At 40.3% G+C, this 19,191-nt stretch overlaps 1 protein-coding gene and 1 pseudogene across 2 annotated transcripts in view; both read left to right on the top strand.

The window, feature by feature from the left end:
* The window catches only part of LOC126513887 (POU domain, class 5, transcription factor 1-like), a 467,898-nt pseudogene that overhangs the window by 286,028 nt on the left and 162,679 nt on the right, over positions 1-19,191 (top strand).
* The window catches only part of Cpq (carboxypeptidase Q), a 331,662-nt gene that overhangs the window by 36,313 nt on the left and 276,158 nt on the right, over positions 1-19,191 (top strand). The window contains exon 2 of one of the 2 annotated variants that reach the window (XM_050162425.1): positions 392-479. The exons of the other annotated variant lie outside the window; for it this stretch is intronic. The gene's annotated coding sequence lies outside the window, so the exon portion shown is untranslated. The remainder of the gene's footprint in view (positions 1-391; positions 480-19,191) is intronic. 2 annotated transcript variants of the gene reach the window in all.

Here is a 19,191-nt window from a genome sequence, read left to right on the forward strand (position 1 = left end):
AAAAACACCAATGATAGCCTTTGCTGGAGAGGTTGTGGAGAAAGGGGTACACTCATCCATTGCTGGTGGGAATGCAAACTTGTGCAACCACTCTGGAAAGCAGTGTGGAGGTTTCTCAGGAAATTTGGGATCAACCTACCCATGGACCCAGCAATACCACTCTTGGGAATATACCCAAGAGAGGCCCTATCACACAACAAAAGTATATACTCTACTATGTTTATTGCAGCTCAGCTTTGAGTCACACTGATATCCTCACTTGACCTACTTATGGATTGTTTTCCTGTTTCTTAACTGCTTGTTAAAGACATCCCGCGTGTTTAAAGAAAAGTGGATGGCATAGGCTTCAGTAACGACATCTGCTTGTACCCTCTGTCCCTGTTTTGTTCAGTCCTGGATCTTCTGGGATATTGCCAGACCTGCCTAACCGTATGGCTGGTGAGTTGGTTGGAATTCAGCTCATACTCCTTTCCTCGTGGGTAAGTCGATGTCCATAGTGACTGTTTTGTCCCGTCTGGGGCCTAGGAGGTGTTTTGTGAGCAGCTTGTATTTCTTATTTGGAAATGGCATGGCCTTGTTTTAGAACCTTAGGGGACTGGCTTTATTGTGATTTTCCTATTGTTTGTTTTTTATAAAAACTACATGGTGTCTCTTACTTCAAAACAAAAAAGATCGGCCAGGTCAACGCCACGCCACACTCTGGACCTGGACTTCAGAGCTTCGTACTGTTTGGTCCTCACCCACAGCTGGTGCATCTGCATCATATCTAACCTTTGTAACTGGGTGCCCCTTCTGACCCTTGATCCTAGGGGTGCCAGTTAAATGGCCAAGTGCCTCATGTCTTATGTTGCTTTAATCGAAGGTTACATATTAGCCCAGCAACTTCAGTCGTGGATACTTGGTTGTTACAAAACATTATATACCTAGTGTCCTTAATAATGGATGGGTGTTACAATTTTCTAAATTCCTTACTCTCCTAGAAGTTCATACTTTTATGGGAATATATCCATTTCACCTAAAATAGTTGATGAAATTTTCTGATTAGGTTTGTAATAGCTACTACAGCTGTAACTGTTCCTTTTCTATTGCAAATATTTTTTGTGCCCTTATTTTCTCATTTACTTTTGCCAGAGATGTGACAGTGTTATTAGTTTTTGGGAGCCAAGATTTGGATTGTTGTTTCCTCCTATTATATTTTGTTTCCTGTTTTATTAATTTCTTGTTCTATATTCATTTTCTATTTCAATTCTTGCCTTTCTTTTGTTTGCTCTTTTTCTAATTTCTTTCTTTTTAATTTTTGAGACAGCCTCACTGTATAACTCAGGCTTGCCTCAAATTCAGCCTTCTGAATGCTGGGATTACAAGTATACCCTTCCATGCCTGGCAGTTCATTAATTTTGTAAACTTCCCTCCTTTTTTAAAAAGGTCATATATATGCATTTATATATATTTATTTTGAATGCTTTAAATTTTATATAGCTAATTTGTAAAACTGTAAATTCAGTTGCATCTTATTACCTTTGATTATTATTTTGTTATTTTTCAGTTCTATGTGGTTTTCTAATTTTTATTCTACTACTCTAGTAGTTTGGAGGTGTATTTTGAATTTTTAAATATACGATTTTCCTTGATAGTTCTTTACTACTCTTTATCGACTCATTTTTTTAGTCACATATTGAAACAAATGAGTTATAGATTCTCTAAAATGAGATTGATTTTAATTTTTAAACCATATGTGTTTAGGAGCAAAGGGGTCCAGACCATGATGGAGATACCCACAGGAACTGACCTGAGCTAGTGGGCGCTCACTGACTCTGGACTGACAGCGGGGGAACCTGCATAGCACTAAACTAGGCCCTCTGCATGTGGGTGACAGTTATGTGGCTGGGGCAGTCTGTGGGGCGACTGGTGGTGGGACCAGGATCTATCCCTAGTGCTTGAACTGACATTTTTGGAGCCCATTCTCTGTTGAGGATTACCTTACTCAGACTAGATGTAGTGGGGAGGCCCTTGGTCCTGCCTCAAAACAATAGCCAGACTTTGTTAACTCCCCAGGGGAAACCTTCTCTCTCTGAGGGGTGGATGAAGGGCGGGGTGGGGAGAAGGTGGGGGAAGCAGGAGGAAGGGAGAGAGTGGGAACTGGGATTGGTATGTAAAATGGGAAAAGATTGTCTTAAAAAATAAGTAAAAAAAATAACATATGCTCTTAACCGTTAGATATACCCTTCTGTAGATGCACGTTAGATCAACGTGTTGTTCAGTTTTCTATATTTATTGGCTTGCTATTGCTGTTGTTTGACATAACAATTACTGGCGTGTATGTTAGAAACATCCAGTATTGTATGCATTTGTACATTTATCTGAATGTCAGACTTTCTTGTTTCATATACTTTTCATAAATTATTAAGTTCATATTTGTATAGCACTATGTCTTCTTTGTGAATTGAACCTTTTATGTAGTGATTTTCTTTATGTCCCAATGATTTTTACCTTCAGGATTATTTTTTAGTGATACTGATAAAACTATCAGTTCTTTAAATTAGTATTTTTGATATGCCATTTTATAAATTATACATTAAACTTCTGTGTATTGAGATGTGTTTCTTACAAGTGACTTTGACTTAGTTCTTATTTTTTAATTGGCTTGATGGTATTTGTTTTAAGCAAGTATATGCCAGAATCAAGTCTATTTATGTTGAGTGGGTGCCGTGTCTGTACTGATTTCTGTCAACTTGAAATGGTTTGAACTAAAATGTCCATCTGAATTATTATATAGTCTCTTGTTGATAATATTACAAGTACCGAATCATCCAATAGCTCACTCACAGCCTGTTACAGTGGATTATCCCTGTGGTCCCCAATGGCATGGTAACATGCTATCATATAGCACCATAAAAAGATGCAGGAGCTTAACAGATAGCTAGCAGGGTGAAGAACAGTTTCAGGACAAGTTCACCACAGCTGTATTTAACGGGCTGTCATTCGCACACGAAGGAGGGATTAAAACACCAACACCAAATGGTACAGCTGAAGCAAATGCTTTATCCATGGAGCAACTGCGTGAGCCAGGCAAAGTACTTTTAAGGTACAACCTAAAGCATAGAACAAACCATTCAGGGGTATTGTCCTCATTTTATAGGTGAGGAGGTTGAGAATCAGAGAGATTAAAAGAGATGCTCAAAGACAAAACCAGTAAGTGGCAGAATGGGAAATTATTTTCAGTTCTATATGAATCTGGAACTCTTGCTCTTTCCATTGAATATGTCACAGGGATTTAATCTGGTCATTGAGAGAGAATGGGGAACTGCCTTAATGAAAACTCCTCAAACTGCAATGAACTCTCCTTTGCCATAGTAAGCATCCTGTCACTGGATGGGACATGGTTGCATGTCAGGTCATGATCGTGAGGTTGTTACTGAAGTGAGAAGTTGGTTTTGTTTAAATAACAGAATCTCACCTTTTATAATTTATAAATAGGTGAATATTACAACCCACCTTGGTGTTTGTTCGCCAATTTATTGGAAACTGTCAGAGATTGGCAAATATATACCTTTCAAAATTCTCCTAGATTCTGAAATTAGCTGCAATATTAACTTTCCTTTTGCCATTCTACCTCCTGTTTTCATGTCAGAGTTGGATGATGTGTCCAGGTAGGGGCCTAATACAGTGCTCTTTGGCAATCTGTTGGTGAAGGTCTAGTTCATTTTAGTGGAAGAGAAACACATTATGTGTGCTTAATAGCATTAAAGCATAAATGTGGCAGAAGGATCATTAATTGAATATGTTGGAGCCAAAAAATGCAAAATCCAAGAGGTTCTTAATAGTATAATAATATAGCATTAACAATAAATTTGTAGCTCATCTTAAATACAAATGATATTTGAAATATATTATCACATAGGCAGCTTTTAGCAGTCAGAATTCATTACAAGGAAAAAAATGCCTTTTTCTGTGCTTTGCTCTACTGACACGTTCTGTTTTATGATGGCCAAGAGCCCATAAGAGTAAAACAAAATAGCTAATTTCTCCCAGCATCAGTCACATCAAACTGTCTCATTTATGAACTCTGGTTTGCATTGCTACTCTGTCCATAGCCACACTTCCTTTTTTAAAGCCTAGCCCAAGATGTATTTCTTTTAGAGGATTCCATTGGTGCTTGTCTCAGTCTGTATTATATTTCTTTAGTCACAGTGGAGGCCGAATGTGCGAAGGGTTTTATACATACATTCTCTACATTTATTTTGACTAGTTCCTTTAAATTTTGAAAATTTACAACTGTTTCCTATAACATCTTGAGTGGAACGTGGGGAGATTTAGTTCCAAAGTTCCTCCTTTCCACTAAATTCCCCTGGTTGACTAAAACTATATTTAATGTTGAACCTTACATACATTTTTGTATATGTGCATACTTATATAATATTTAGTTTATGAGCTAGGCACAATGATAGATCAATGTTTTTATTAAAAACAAAATAGAACAATCATTTCAATACCCCAAAATGAAAGCTATGTTAATGTGGTCTCTCTCTTTCAAAATATATTTTTATACATTAACCTTTTCACTCAAAGGAAGCACTTTGTGTTCCCTCTCCTGTGTATGTCAGGATTACATCACTAGTTGATGTGGGATTCTTCTCTGTATGCTCTAAGTATGTTTTATTACCATTAATTAATAAAGAAGCTGCTTTGTCCTATAGCTGGGCAGAATATAACTATGTGGGAAAACTAAACAGAATGGAGGGAAAAAGAAGGCAGAGTCAGGCAGATGCCATGTAGTTGCCAAAGGAGAAAGATGCCAGAAATTTACCAGTAAGCCACAACTTTAGATGATACACAGATGAATAGAAATGGGTGAATTTAAGATATAAAAACTAACTAGGAATACACCTGAGCCATTGGCTAACCAGTGTTGTGATTAATATAGTTTTGTGTGATTATTTGGGTCTGAGTGGCCAGGAAATGCAAGGGCAATCTCTGCTTACATAATGGCCCCCATCATGGTCCCCATCATGCCACTCGGCTAGCTTACACCTGAAATAACCACACAGAAACTGTATTAATTAAAACACTGCTCGCCATTAGCTCTAACTTCTTATTGGCTAACTCTTACATATTAGTTTAACCCATCTTTATTAATCTGTGTATCGCCACCTGACTGTGGCTTACCAGAGATTCTAACTGGTGTCCATCTCAGGCAGAGAATCCATGGCTTCTCCCTGACTCTGCTTTCTTCCTCCCAGAATTCAGTTCTGTTTTCTCCAACTACCTAAATTCTGCCCTTTCAGGCCCAAAGCAGTTTCTTACTCATTAACCAATGAAAACAACACACAAACAGAAGGAACTCCTACACTCCTCCCTCCTTCCCTCCCTCCCACCCATCTTCCCTCCCTCCCTCTCTCTCCCTCTCTCTCTCTCTTTCTTTCTTAATTTACATTTCAACCACAGTTTCCCCTCCTTCTTCTCCTCCAATTCCCTCCCTCCACCTCCTCTCTACCCCTCTCCCCAAATCTGCTTCTGTTCAGAAAGGGGCAGGCCTCCCATGGGTATCAACAAAGTATGACATTTCAAGATTAAGCACTTCCCCTTGTATTAAGACTGGGCAAGGCATCCCAGTATGAGGGACAGGTTCCCAAGAGCCAAAGCTTTAGGAACAGCCCCTGCTCCCATTGTTAGGAGTCCCACAAGTAGACCGAACTACCCAACTGTCACATATGTGTAGAGGGCCTAGGTCAGTCCTATACAGGCTCCCTGGGTGTTGGTTCAGACTCTGTGAGTTATTGTGAGCCAGGTGAGTTGTTTCTATGGGCTGTCTTGTGATGTCCTTGATCCCTCTGGCTTCTACAATCCTTCCTCTCTTTATCAGGATTCCCCAAGCTTGGCCTAATGTTTAGCTGTGGGTATCTACATCTGTTTCCATCAGTTACTAGATGGAGGCTTTCTGATAACAGTTGGGGTAATCACCAATCTCATCACAGGAGATGGCAAGTTCAGGCTATGTATCCACTATCGCTAGGAGTCTTAGCTGGGGTCATTCTTGGAGATCTTGTGAGAGTTTCCCTTGCATCAGTTTCTTCCTGACCCTGAAATGCACCCCTTTTCCAGTCATCTCCTTCAGGAGGCTCTCGTCTCTGGAACTGTGTGAGTTTGCGTTGCTCTTGGTGAACAGCTACTTACCTGCTTGCTGTGCTCCACCAGGGCCCCACCTTTCTCATGGTTTTGGGACGCCCAACTTCTTTCTTCATTTTTCCTCCAACCCTCAGTGAGAGGGGAGATTTTAGTATTAGGAGAAAGGGCTGTTGAATTTCAGAATCAGAAATAGAGCACATAAATATGTATGAAGCATTAAAACTCTTCTTTGAAGTATGATTTTCTGCTTAATGGATGCTTCTGTGCTGACTATCTTCCCCTATCCCTCATCCTCAGTTAATCCCCATTCAGACCAACTTGCTCTTTGGATGGACTTAAGGACTCTATGATTATCTGCCATTAGCATTTCTATATCATTTTGTATTATAATAATACTTTCTAAAATTTTTATGCTATATCTTTCAAAGAAGGCTTTTACACCCAGTAATTTTTTTATTCCCTCAAAAATGCTATGAAAATGTTGGTACTTACCATCTCTTCTGCTAGGAGGAGGCTGGGGGCACAGCCCTTGAGTGACCACTGTATGCTAGTGGGTATTAGAAATTCACCTTCAGCAGGAAATATGGATATGCCACCATGTCTTTACTTACTTTGGCCGGCATAAGTTTACTGTCAGTGTTGCAGTGGTTTGATGACTGAGTATTTACAATATACAAGCCATTGTACTGACCACCTGTGTACATTTCACACAGTACTCCTAACAACCCTGCAAAAGAGGCATAACTCTCGCCTCACTTCACACAAGGAAACTGTGCCTTAGAGAGTTTGAATAACTATGTCAGGGACACATAGTAAATCATGTTGTAGTTACCTTTGGAACCTGGTTTCTCTGGGTTTAAAACCCCAGATCCTAGTTGTCTGGATCCCTGAGTGTGTACTGAATTGAGTCAATGAATAGGTGCAATACATCATAACAGATTTTCCCATTTTGTTTATGCGTATGTATGTATGTATGTATGTATGTATGTATGCCTGAGTGTACATATTTGCACTACACACCATGAGGGTCAAAAGAGGGTGTCAGATCCCCAGGAACTGGACATACAGGTGGTTGTGAGCCATCTGATGTGGGTCTGGGAACTGAACCTTCTGCAAGATCAGCAAGTATTCTTTTCTAAACAATCATCTCTCCAGCTTTTTAAGATGGCTCCATTTCTTTTGATTTCCTGAGCTGTGATTTTAAGCTTACCTCTCCTCTCTATGACTCTGTAAGTCTGAAGCCTATTGTCAGGCAGAGAACTGGTGTCACATGGATAAGAACAGAGAAAGTGAATGGAGGTTATATTTAATAGCTGTTTATTATATGCTAATGTCTATTAGAAACCAATGTCACAAGAGCCCTGCAGGTCTGTAAGAAGGTTCTCTTTTATAGAGTAGTGTTCAATGGTGCGGGACAATTCTGTATTCTGTCATTTATGTTTTAAATAAATGCTGATTGGCCAGTAGCCAGGCAGGAAGTGTGGGTGGGACAACCAGACAGAAAGTAGAGGTGGGGCAATGAGAACAGGAGAATTCTGGGAAGAAGGAAGCTTTCTGCAGTCCTACCCAGACACGGAAAAGGGAAGATGTGACCTGTCCCTCTGAAAAAGGTACTGAGCCACGTGGCTAACATATACTAGAATAATGGGCTAATATAATATAATATAGAATAATATAGAATAAGAGCTAATACAAAGCCCGAGCTAATACAAAGCCCGAGCTAATGGGCCAACCAGTTTATATCTAATGTAGATTTTCTCTGGGAATAAATGGCTCAGGAACCGGGCAGACAGAAACGTAGGCAACAGTTCAGAGTAGTGGAGGGGTTTGTGTCAGTGGAGGAATGAAGGTTTTAACAGGGGTCTGTCTGACTTTACAGCCCATTTTCTTTCTCAGCCTATCTGGAGAGGGCTCAATAGCATTTGAGCTAATAATACTAATGAGAAAGAGGCATGCTTTTCCTGGGGGCTTGAAGAGGACTCAACTAACAAAGATGAGTATAGCGCCTACTGGTTATGAGTCATTAGAAATAGTATCTGGAACCCCATAAAGTCAGCTCTGAAGGAACACACAAGGGACCCAAAGAGAAGAAAAGCTTGGCAAGCTGCATGCCGCATTGCCCAACTTCTGCTGCCGTGCCAGCAGGCCTTTGACTGAAATGCATACGAACTGGGTCTGAACCAGCAAACTTTCATTGGTAAACATCATAATGATACACACATTTAGGAAACTGATGTTTTTAATTTTAAATGCTATGCAGCCTTGCCTTTTATAGTCAGTACTGGGAAGTTGTGGTATACCAGGAAATGATTTACATTTTCGCCTTAGGGCAAAAATATGGAACTTATAATTATGTCAGAGAAAGACAAAGTCTACCAACTGGAAAAACTGAAACCATAAAAGTCTCAGTTAGAAAACCGTTGTGTGGGTAAGCACTTGCCTGACGTTTCATAGGGCAGGAGCAGCTGTTAACGACTTCCAGGTAAAAACTTCCCACCCAAACCTTCAATGAGCTGTTACCAAACTGCAAAAGTGTGGCTGACAAGCATTTCCTGTTCCCTCTAATATATTCTGATCCAAGGTGGTTTGGAACTTGCAAGACTGTGCTGGCTGGGCTTTGGGCTTATGGGATGGAAGCCACATATCAGTTCCAGATATACAGGAGCTGGCCAGAATTCTGCAACTCCAATCAGAGGCAGAGGATCTGCCAGACAGGGAGGCTGGCAGGCAGATGTGGTTTCCCTGGCTTCACAGCCAAGGTTCTCACCTGTCCTGAAGACCCTAGTTACAGAGTCAACTTCTCCTGGAGGGAACACAGTAGCAAGTTTTCCAGAGAGGAGGTAAAGGACCTGCTTTGTCTCAAGCAAACAGACTGGGAGAGGTACTAAGGGCAGATTGAGTTTTTTCCTGTTTCCTTTGCACTTCCTCTGTCTGAAAGATGAGGTACTTATTTCAAGTAATGGACTCTGTACTCAAAAATCTAGGTGTAAATTGGGGTTCTTTTTGGTATTTCCTATGTAATCTTGACCATATCATTTATTCACCACAGGCTCTTTTTAATGTCTAGCATCATATGTTAGTGACTCTTGGATCACAGGGTTATGGAAATTAAGACAATGTAAGTGAAGATCATACAGTTTGTACAGTCAACTATTTCCTCCACTAATAGCATTAGAGCTATACTTAAGGGTTTTGTATCTTCATTAGTTGGGTGACCTTTCTATATTTTCAGCTGGTTTGCCACTCTGTCCCTATTCTGAACATTGTTTAGACATTTAACCAAGTGAAATTCACCTCCCACAGATCCCAGTGTGACAGGAAGGAATGTGTATCTGGGAGCGGGGTACTGTCACCACCAATAATTTTCACATACTGTGATATAGAGCAGATCCTTGACCTTACTTAGATAATATTTAACTGGAATTAATTTTCTTAGAGAACTAAAGCTTCCATCTTTTAAGAATGGGAGAGTTATTTTCTTAAGGTGGGATATGCATTGTTTCCGATCACCGTCTGTAAACTGGAACTGTAAGGAGTGTGGGCTTAGGCTCGGATGCCGGCTGTGAGAGTCTGAATTTCCTCAGACATGACTGCTATAATGATGCCTACCTCATGTGACTGGGGGAAAGCGATATAAGAAAGCACCTGCCACATTACATGACATATAACACTCCCCCAATAAACGGTGTTTTTATTAGTCTGGGAAGATCTCAACATCAGTGTAATAAAATTTGTTGTCTCCCACAGTTTATTTTCTTTGGGATTCCACATTCTCTAGAACCATTTGTTGTTATCTTAGAGCCTACGGAAGAAGGTAAGTGAAGGAAAGAGAAGCAGGACTTGTTCCTCCAGCAGAAGCTCTCCTGGGATGACCTACAGACAGGCATTCTGTATCGGCTTTCTAGAGAGGGAACAGTACTTAACACATTTGAAGTTTCTTTTTCCTTTAGGAGCCAATCATTTAGCATGACAGCTAAGAAAGCTCTGTATAAAGTAAGATTTGTAGGATTTTTTAAGGTTATAAGAGATCTTGTAAAAGTTTCCATAGTTTTGTATTTTGGTCTAGGGTCAACTCTGAGTCAATTGCTACATGCGTTGAGAAGTTTTCTGTATTAGTTTTCTAGAACGTCCATGACAAAACTTTGAGGACTAAATAGTTTTGATTAAAAAAAAAAGCATTTTCCTGCCATTCAGAAATCTAAATGCCCGGGATCAAATTGTTGGCACAGCAAATCCCTCATGGGAGCCCTGTCTTTTGTGAGATTGTCTTCTTCCTTCGCCTTCACATGGTTTCTGTCTTTTGGACCTTTCTGTGTCTTAACTTTCGCTTCTAATAAGGACAAAGAGAAAAGTACATATGGATATTTATGAATATCACGTGTATTTTTGTTATATCTCCAAATAGAAACTAATACAAATATAGATAAATAAATACATTAACTGTAGTAGACCTATACTATATTCCATTGAATGCTATTCACTAATAAAGCATAATAAACTGAGTACATGTTTATACTATCCATCAATCTTAAAATAGTTAGAATGAGCAAAAGAAGATAGAAAATATAAGAACATACATAGTATACTCCAATTATATAAAATCTTAGGAAATAGAAGCCAATTCATAATAATGAAAAGCAAACCAGTGTTCCATTATTCCACAGAAACAAGGCACAAGAAAGTCTTTGGTGGGTCCACATTATCATTCGTCATTACCTTTGCTTAATGAACATACATTCATCTTAATTGTATAATGAATTCATGGATATAAGGAAATGTCAAATCTTATAAAATTGTGTATTTTAAATATGTATAATATATGATAATATGTTCATGCCAATAAAAGTGGCTGAAACATCTGAACCAATATACAAAGAATCAAAGAATAAAGTGAAAAATGCAGACTATAGTGGTCATCTCTCAACTCCACAGTCCTACTGGCATTTGAATGGTTATTTCTCTTGTACACGAGAAATTATCAGTCCAAGGGTTGGGATACTAAGAAGAGCTTCCTCATGTTAGGGACCTGAAGAGAGCATTCCTACATGGATAAGAAGACAGATGGAGAAAGGCTGACCTTTCTGGAGTTCCAGCCTGTGAACCACATGCACATTCAGCTCTGGTCTGTTTGCCACAGACTACCGTTTTCAAATCCACAGTCAGCTCCCTACTTTGGGTGTGGAATTCAATAAAACCGGCCTTTGTACCTATGTCTGCTAAAACCTGTACCTAAATGCTTAATGAGCTTGGAACAAGAGAGGCAAGGTTACCAGAAACAGACTTACTGTGGTTGCTGACCTCATGGTTTTGGTTTTTTAGATTGGCTAGACTTTGCTAACTGGTGAGACTCAGGGGTGATAGCCTGGCCCAGCCATCTTATCCAGGCAAGGATTTGTTATTACATACATCCCTGGGAGTTAGGGCCCATATTTTAGTGTAGAAGAACTCTTTGAACCAGTATTTCTGAGACGGGATTGTGGGGCAGAATTACGAAACAGAATCTCTGACAAAGATCCCAGAATCACTGCCAAAGACACAGTTCAGGTGATTTGTATTTCATTCCATCCCCATCTATACAAGGAAAAACAACAAAAACAAAAAAGTCCTCCAAATTAGAGAGTCTTAAACAGTTTTAAAGGGTCGAGGCAAAGAGTGAATGATTGGTGGTTAGGGGGCTGTGATGGTGAAAGGAGGACTGACCAGTGCTTCTCATTACTGAAGAGAAACAGCACAGAAAACCTGCAGACAGAGACAGCTGCCCTAACCTCACATACATTTTCAACTGGGGAACTGAGAGCACTTTGGAGTTCTATACCACTTGCATTTAAACACCCTGTTTTACATCTGCGTAACCACATTCGACACAGTGGTGTGGGTACCACGAGACTTTAGAATGGAATTCTGGAAGCAGGCCATGGATAACCTGCTTCACTGCTATTTTGCTAAGTGTTCCAATCAATTAAAACAGTATGGATTATGGAGGAGATATGCAGAACAGAACAGAGTAGGGTCCCAAACCATGAGGTCAGGCTGGCTTTACAGCAGTGAGTTGGGTTACCTCAGAAATGTCTTCTGCTTCTCAGGGTGTCTGTTGTGGAAGTAATAATTCCCTCTATTGCATACTTCTGAGGACTAAGGTAGGTATTACTTGCCTGGGAAGTAGGCAGTACTGGTCTCCTTCCTTCCACTTCCCCTCACTCTAGCTATCATCGAGTGAGGAATGTGGTTTCCACAGCATATTGCACAACAGTGACTCTCAGAGAACTGCTGGTGGTCCTCTCTGTCACTTGGTGTTTATCCTTCCACTTCCGGTTCTTTCTGGTCTTTTCTCTCTGATGCTGGCCTAGCCCATGCTCCTGTCTTTCCCATGCTGCCATGGCACTTCATTAGGAGGGAAGGAAGGCTGTCCCTCTGACCTAGCCTTCTTCCCAGCAGGGTGTCCATGACCTGGGAGGACACAGCACCAGTGTGGCTATCATCTGTTGCCATGCCCAGTGTGGGAAGGTCATGAAAGAGGGACATGTTGGTGAGAGGGGAGAACACAGGGCTGAGTCCTCTGGGGAAGAGTAGATAAAGAGTAAAGTCTTCTGCAAGAAATACGCAGACTCTCTCTGTGTGGGATATACCCTGCAAGTAGAAGTGTTTCTTGGTTTGCATTTTCCACAGAGGAAGCTGTGCAGGAAACTCTACAGCACTCTGTGTGCACTTTGCTTCCAGTCTGCTTCTTTTTGTTCACTTTCTGGGAGTTCTTTCTTCCTGAGAAGACCCTGACTTTTCTAGCCCAGATCACCTTCTCAGGTTGCAAATCCACCTAACCTCCAGACATCCCCCCCCCCTTCATTCTACACAGCTGTCACAACAAACTTTCCCTCATCTGCTACTAAGTGTTTCAGACAGTGTTGTGTGGGCTGTGAGTTGCCGACTCATTACCCGGGGGCTTTCCAATAGAATCTGATGTTATCCAAAACTTCTCATCTGTTTCAAAGGGTACGATTTCCTGCATTCTCTGGAGGGAAATCAAACACACTGTGTTTAGGAAACAGAATGATAACTCACAGATTTAGTAGACCTCTAGGCAATTATGGTGTGATTATTCCGAAGTTGGTGTTTCCTCACCTCATTTCCCATAGCAATGTCTGGAGTGACCCGACTCTTGGTTTTTCATCTTTACAGTGAGAGACATTGAAGAAATAAATCACAGACATAGAGGTGCTCCAAGGGATCTTTGATTCTCTCTTGTCCTCCCAAGCAGATTTTTTCTTACCCTCCCCAAAGGCAGCCAGTCTCCCCCACCTCCTTCTGCAGCCTCTACCTGGGATCGAAGCTCTGTCTTTATCATTCTTTAAGTTATACGCCTTGTCACCTGATAAATGTGCTTGTCTCTGTGAAAATTACCCTTTGGACATAGAAATTGCTGGTAAAGAGAAACCACTTTCAGCTGGTTTTCCAGCTGCTTTCCAGGTCTCTACCCCCACCCCCTGGGTTGTGATGGGTTTCCTTACATCATGGTCTTTGTCCCACACTCCAAATTTGTCTCATGTTTCTCTAGTTCTTTTTTGTTGTTGTATTACTGTTTTTTGCTACCATTTTAATTTCCTGCTGTCAAACACTTTCTGAATCCTTTTGTGTCCTCCATTCCTAGAGGGCTTGTTTAACGAACGTTTTTCTTCTCCATGTAACTTTGCTGCCTGTGCACTGATGTAGTGTGATGATGGTTTTAGTTTACATTGACTGATTAAGCATTTTGAATAATTGTTTTAGCTCCATTACTGCGAATCTATTTAGCGTAACACTTTTTCTTTTGCAACCTTTGATTAATGTATGACCACTGGTAAAGAAAGGAGTCAGCACATTCATTTCCCCCTGACACCACAGAGAAGAACTTTCTCCTGTGTGGAGCCTGCAGCCACAGATGCTCAGCACTCCCTGAAGAAAGATGGAGTGCACTGTTGGAATAATCTGTGTGCTCTCAGCCGGTATTTGCCAATGGTGCTGTGTGGCAGCCATTTCATAGCAGAGAGCAAATGTTAGGATTTAGGGGAAAGTATAGTCGGATATCAGATTTTAAAACAGAACGGTGAATTTCTGTTGAGTTAACAGCGTATAGCTAGATGGTATTTTCTTTTTAAGCTCATGAAACTTAACAGCTGTTTAGTGAAACAGTATTTTCACATATGTCTGTTTGACAGGTTTAATAGCAAATCTCACAGTAAATGACTTGCTGAACAGGCCTCCTTGGCTTGGGCTAAAGCAAGAACTGGGTTTTCAGCAAGATTCATTGGGAGTTTTCTGCTTCTGTGTTTAAGGGATCAGTAGGCCTTATAAAGCAAGGGAAACTAAAAGGCACTCTCCAGAGAAGATTGCTAACATCTCTGCTAGTGTTCCTCAATGTATTAGCTGGTTCTGCCGGGGGCATCACTTGAACAAACATCCTGTTTACCCTTAGAAACATTAGGACTTTACCCATTAGGACAGCAGCTTACAGTAATCCTGTACTGGTGGATGGTAAATAGATCTCTAGATCTCTGAGAGTTTTATACGTTCTGCAAATCTATCTCTGAAACACTATGCACTTTGTCTGAGTCCTCTGCTTTGGGAAGAGGCTGCTGCACCTTGTAATAGTTTTAAATATCAACCAGATTGAAGATGGATGCTTCATCAGTTCTATTGGAAGAAATAAAGTATTTCCTCCTAATCTTAATTTGTAGGGTCCTAGTACTTGGAAACCAGCACTTTAAGCTAGCATTCCATTTCTCATATTCCAATCTTTACTTTTAGATGGCAGGACCTCAGATATGCTAATGCTTAGGGTTAAATAAATTTACCCACCATGGGGAAAAAGTGTGCTCTTGATGATTTGTCTGTGCTTCCTGCTACTTGACGTGCTTGGACCCGGACACTGGTTGTGGGTGTGTGGACACGTGACAGAATTGTTGATACTATTGTCAGGCACAGCCAACCTCATATTTAGCCTTGGCTCTTTCACTGCCAAAAGCCCCATGTTTGCCTTCTGTATCTTTAAATTTAAAAAAAGATCATATTTTTGCAAGCTCAAAATACAAAGTCTATTGTAAAGTTTCCAGATGGTTTTTCATTGTAATTTTATCCATGTTTCTTGTTTTCAAAAGCAGACAATGGAGTTTCTTATTCATGATGCTCAGTCCATTGTGATGTCAATAGAGAGTTACCTTCAGTCATCTGAATGACAAGCATATCTCTTTGTGAGTAGTAGAAATGTTTAGTGTGCCTGTTATTGCAGAACAAAAAGAGAATGGGGAAGTGAGCCCAACAAGTTTTCTTACAGAGGTAAGAGTGCTCATCACTAAACAGTTGACTATCAGGACTCTGTCCCTGCTGAAAAGAGTCAGCTCTGGCTTATTCTGATGGGATAAGGAGGGAGGGGAAGTGAAGACAGTTGGGCATCTTCATGGGGTGGCCATGAGCTGTTTATTGTAGCCAGTGGAAAGAGAAAATTCTACCTTTGGACTGCTCTCAGACCGCCACTCTTCCAGACCCAAGCTCCTGGGATTATTCTGGTCAGGCATCAGCATCAGTTGCTTCACTCCCATTGTCCCATGAGCTTCTGTTGTGGTTTTGAGAACCCAAGGGCAATATCATGAATGCCATGAGCTGTCCCTTCTATTAGAATCAACCTTTCTTCTTTCAGTCCCCATGTTTCTACAAGATGCATGTTATTCAGAATGTTATGTTCAGTGGTAGAGGCATTTGAAGAAAGACTCCTTATCATAGCTCTTACTAAAAGAAAATAAAGGTGTAGCTGGGCATTGGTGGCACTCGGGAGGCAGATGCAGACGGATCTCTAAGAGTTTGAGGCCAGCCTGGTCTACAGAGTGAGTTCCAGGACAGTCAGGGAAACACAGAGAGAAACCCTGTCTCCTCAAAACAAAAACAAAAAGGGGGCAGGGTTGTTTGGTACAAGTGAATTAGCCCAAGATGGGAGCTGGGCATGCAGCAGCTCTTGCCTCTTTCTTTCTAAAATGTAGACATAATTTTGTTTCTCTGAATTGTGGCTATTTACAGAAATAAAAATAAGTGTTAGTGATATTTGAAGAATTGTTTAAATTTCTTATAAGTCAGTCAAATAAGTATGTTTGGTTTCTTCTTTTGGAACAAGTTCAGAATACAGAGGCCATTACAAAACCAGAAGAGAAAGATTCTGTTGTGCCCTTTGCCCAGCTTACCTCAGTAGAGCATCTCTGTAACTACAGCATAGCGGTAAATCCAGGAACTTGTCACTGGTGTCATCTGTAGATTTTATCCAGGCTGTACCAGCTGTTGTTAGGTGGGTTTTCCTTGGTGTAAAATCTATTGCTCTGTTTTTGAATTCTAAGTAGATTTGAATATGTACTTGAGAAAAAAGGTTTATGTTGGGTGTTTCATTTTCTTTCTGTATTTCCCTCCCATCCCTCTTTATGTGAAAAATAGTAGAGTTATTTCAGTTCGTACAATCATAACGTCTATTGTGTGTGTCAGTTACTTTTTTCATTGCTATGTTCAGCTATCTAACAAGAAGCAACTTAAGGGAAGCAGAGTTTATTTGGGCTCACAGTTTGAAGACTTAGTCCATCATAGCAAGGGAGGCATTGTGGTAGGAGTTTGAGATGTGGTCATGTTGTGTCTAAAGTCAGGAGCTGTAGAACAGACAGCAGGTGAGGCTAAGAGCATAAAACTCAGGCTACCCACAACAGTTCACTTCTTCTTGCAAGATTCCACTTTTCAAAGATTTTATAATGTAACTTTCCAAAACAGGATCATCGACTGGGAACTAGGTATTCAAACACATGAGCTGAGGGGGACATTTCAAGTTCAAATCACAACATTCTACCCTGGTCGCCATAGGTTTCTATGCATCTCATAAAGGAAAATGGATTTACTCCGACTTCAAAGTCCCCATTACAGTTCCATGGTTTACAAGAACAGAGTCTTTTGAACTTAATGTACACACTCTCAGCTGTGTGCCTTCATAATATCAAAAACCCAAGTTAACAAATACTGTACTGCCGTCCCACCTCCCCACCCCCACCCAGTTCTTAAGTTCTTTCAGTAGCATTCTCAGGTTAGGTTTTCTTTTTCTTTCAAATGAATTTTCACTTCACAAGTTGAAGCCTTCAGTGGGTGAGTCTTACCCTTAAGTGGTCATCATTGCCTGTTTTTGCTTCAATGGTGCCAGTCTCTTCAACAATTAGAGCTGCTTTCATAGCACCCAACTTGTCCACAACTTTAACTTTTGTGTTTCCTATATTTCTTCTCTTCTTGTTCTCCTACACTCTAGGCCTGGATATGAGCAGTGCTCAGTAAACATGATGTAGCCTTGAATGCTATCCTGTCCTTAGGTTTCCTGTACCAAATATGTCCATTTAAATTCAGATTAATTTAAGTTCTTAGAACTCAGGCAGAATACAACCAGATTTTCTGCTAGGATATGGCACAAATGTCCTCTAACCGAAATCTCAACTGAGTATCGTTCCACTCAGAAAGGTTGTGAGAGGAGCCTCCACAGTTTACCTGTCTGTCAAAATTCCAGTCTTCCAAATTCCCATCAGAATGGCTCATTAATCTCTGCTTGTAACATTCATAAATATTTCTAACGAGAAGATACAGAGCCTTACTCTATGTTCCTGCTGACCTGTTGTAAAAGCCAACACACTACACGGTCAGTTTTATTACAGTAATTACCTCACTCCTTATGCCAACTTCCCGCATTTATTACTTTTAACATTGCTGTCACCAAATGCCTGGCAAGAAGTAAATTATGGAAGGAAGGGTACATTTTGGCTTAGAGTTTGAAGAGAAGGTATAGCCACGGGAGTATGAAGTAATTTATCACATTGCACCCAAAGTCCAGGAACTGAACATGAAGGAAGTGGAGTCATGCTGCAAAACTTCTCACCCATACACTACAAGATGCTAAATCACTGGACTGAATGATGACTTTAAATGTGAACCAGTTAAGAGTTTGATCTAAGGAGATTCAGCTAGGTGGTAGCAAGGAGTGTAAAGAAAAGTGTGATTGGTGCTACATACTTATTAAATATTTAAGGAGATCTATAATAAATTATTAGAGCAAAAACATTACTTATTTTACATTTAGCATATGAAGAAAAGCTCAGATAAATTCTTAAAGCTCATAGGTCTAAAGAGAAACAGTAGAAACAGCCAGACCAAATCTCAGGTCTTCAAGCTCCCTTTGTAGGAGAAACTTGTGAATACGCTCAAGTGGGAACAAACCCATATTGGTCTGTGAAAAGTAATTGTTAAAGTGATAAATCATAGCCATGTACAGAAGTAAGTAACACATGCTTGATGCGTGTGTTAGGTTATTCTATAAATATTTACTGACAGATACTGTGTTTTTGGTTGTGTGTAAAGACAAAATACATTAATTGAGGAGAACATGTTCAATAACTTTTTTTTTTTTTGAGACAGGGTTTCTCTGTGTATCTCTGACTGTTCTGGAACTTATTCTGTAGACCAGACTGGTCTTGAACTCATAGAGATCTGCCTGCCTCCACTTCCCAAGTGCTGGGATTAAAGGCAGGCACCACCACTGCCTGGCTTTTTTTTTTTCAATGAGTTTTTGTAAAAGTGAAATACTGTCACTACTAAGTATTTTATAGTCTAGCATAGTAACATACATGAAACATGGGACAGTAGCATGGAATGTTCAGCAACCAGCGATAATTAAGAGTTAGAGACTGATAAGCTGCTGCGCCTTGCATAAGCCCAACTTCTTCCATCTACAAATGATGAAATATCACTTGGGCAGAGAGAACAATATACACAAAATCAGAGATGCATAAAGATGCAAGCAGTGGAAAACAACCTCATGGGTCTGCAGCATAAGGACGTTTAGAGACAAGCAAGTTATGTTCACGTGCGTTGCTGTAACAAAGTGTTTCCAGCTGAGTTACTTTTAAAGAAGAGAATTGTTTTCATAGTTCTGAAGGTCAGAAGTCCAAGACCTAGATGCTGACATGTAGTATCTGGTATAGGCATCTGCTTTCAAGACCACATTTACTTGTATCTTCCAGAGTGGCGAGTATG

Source organism: Alexandromys fortis, unplaced genomic scaffold, assembly GCF_014885135.2.
Source record: "Alexandromys fortis isolate MF-2015 unplaced genomic scaffold, M_Fortis_MF-2015_v1.1 scaffold_17, whole genome shotgun sequence".
NCBI lineage: Eukaryota > Metazoa > Chordata > Mammalia > Rodentia > Cricetidae > Alexandromys > Alexandromys fortis.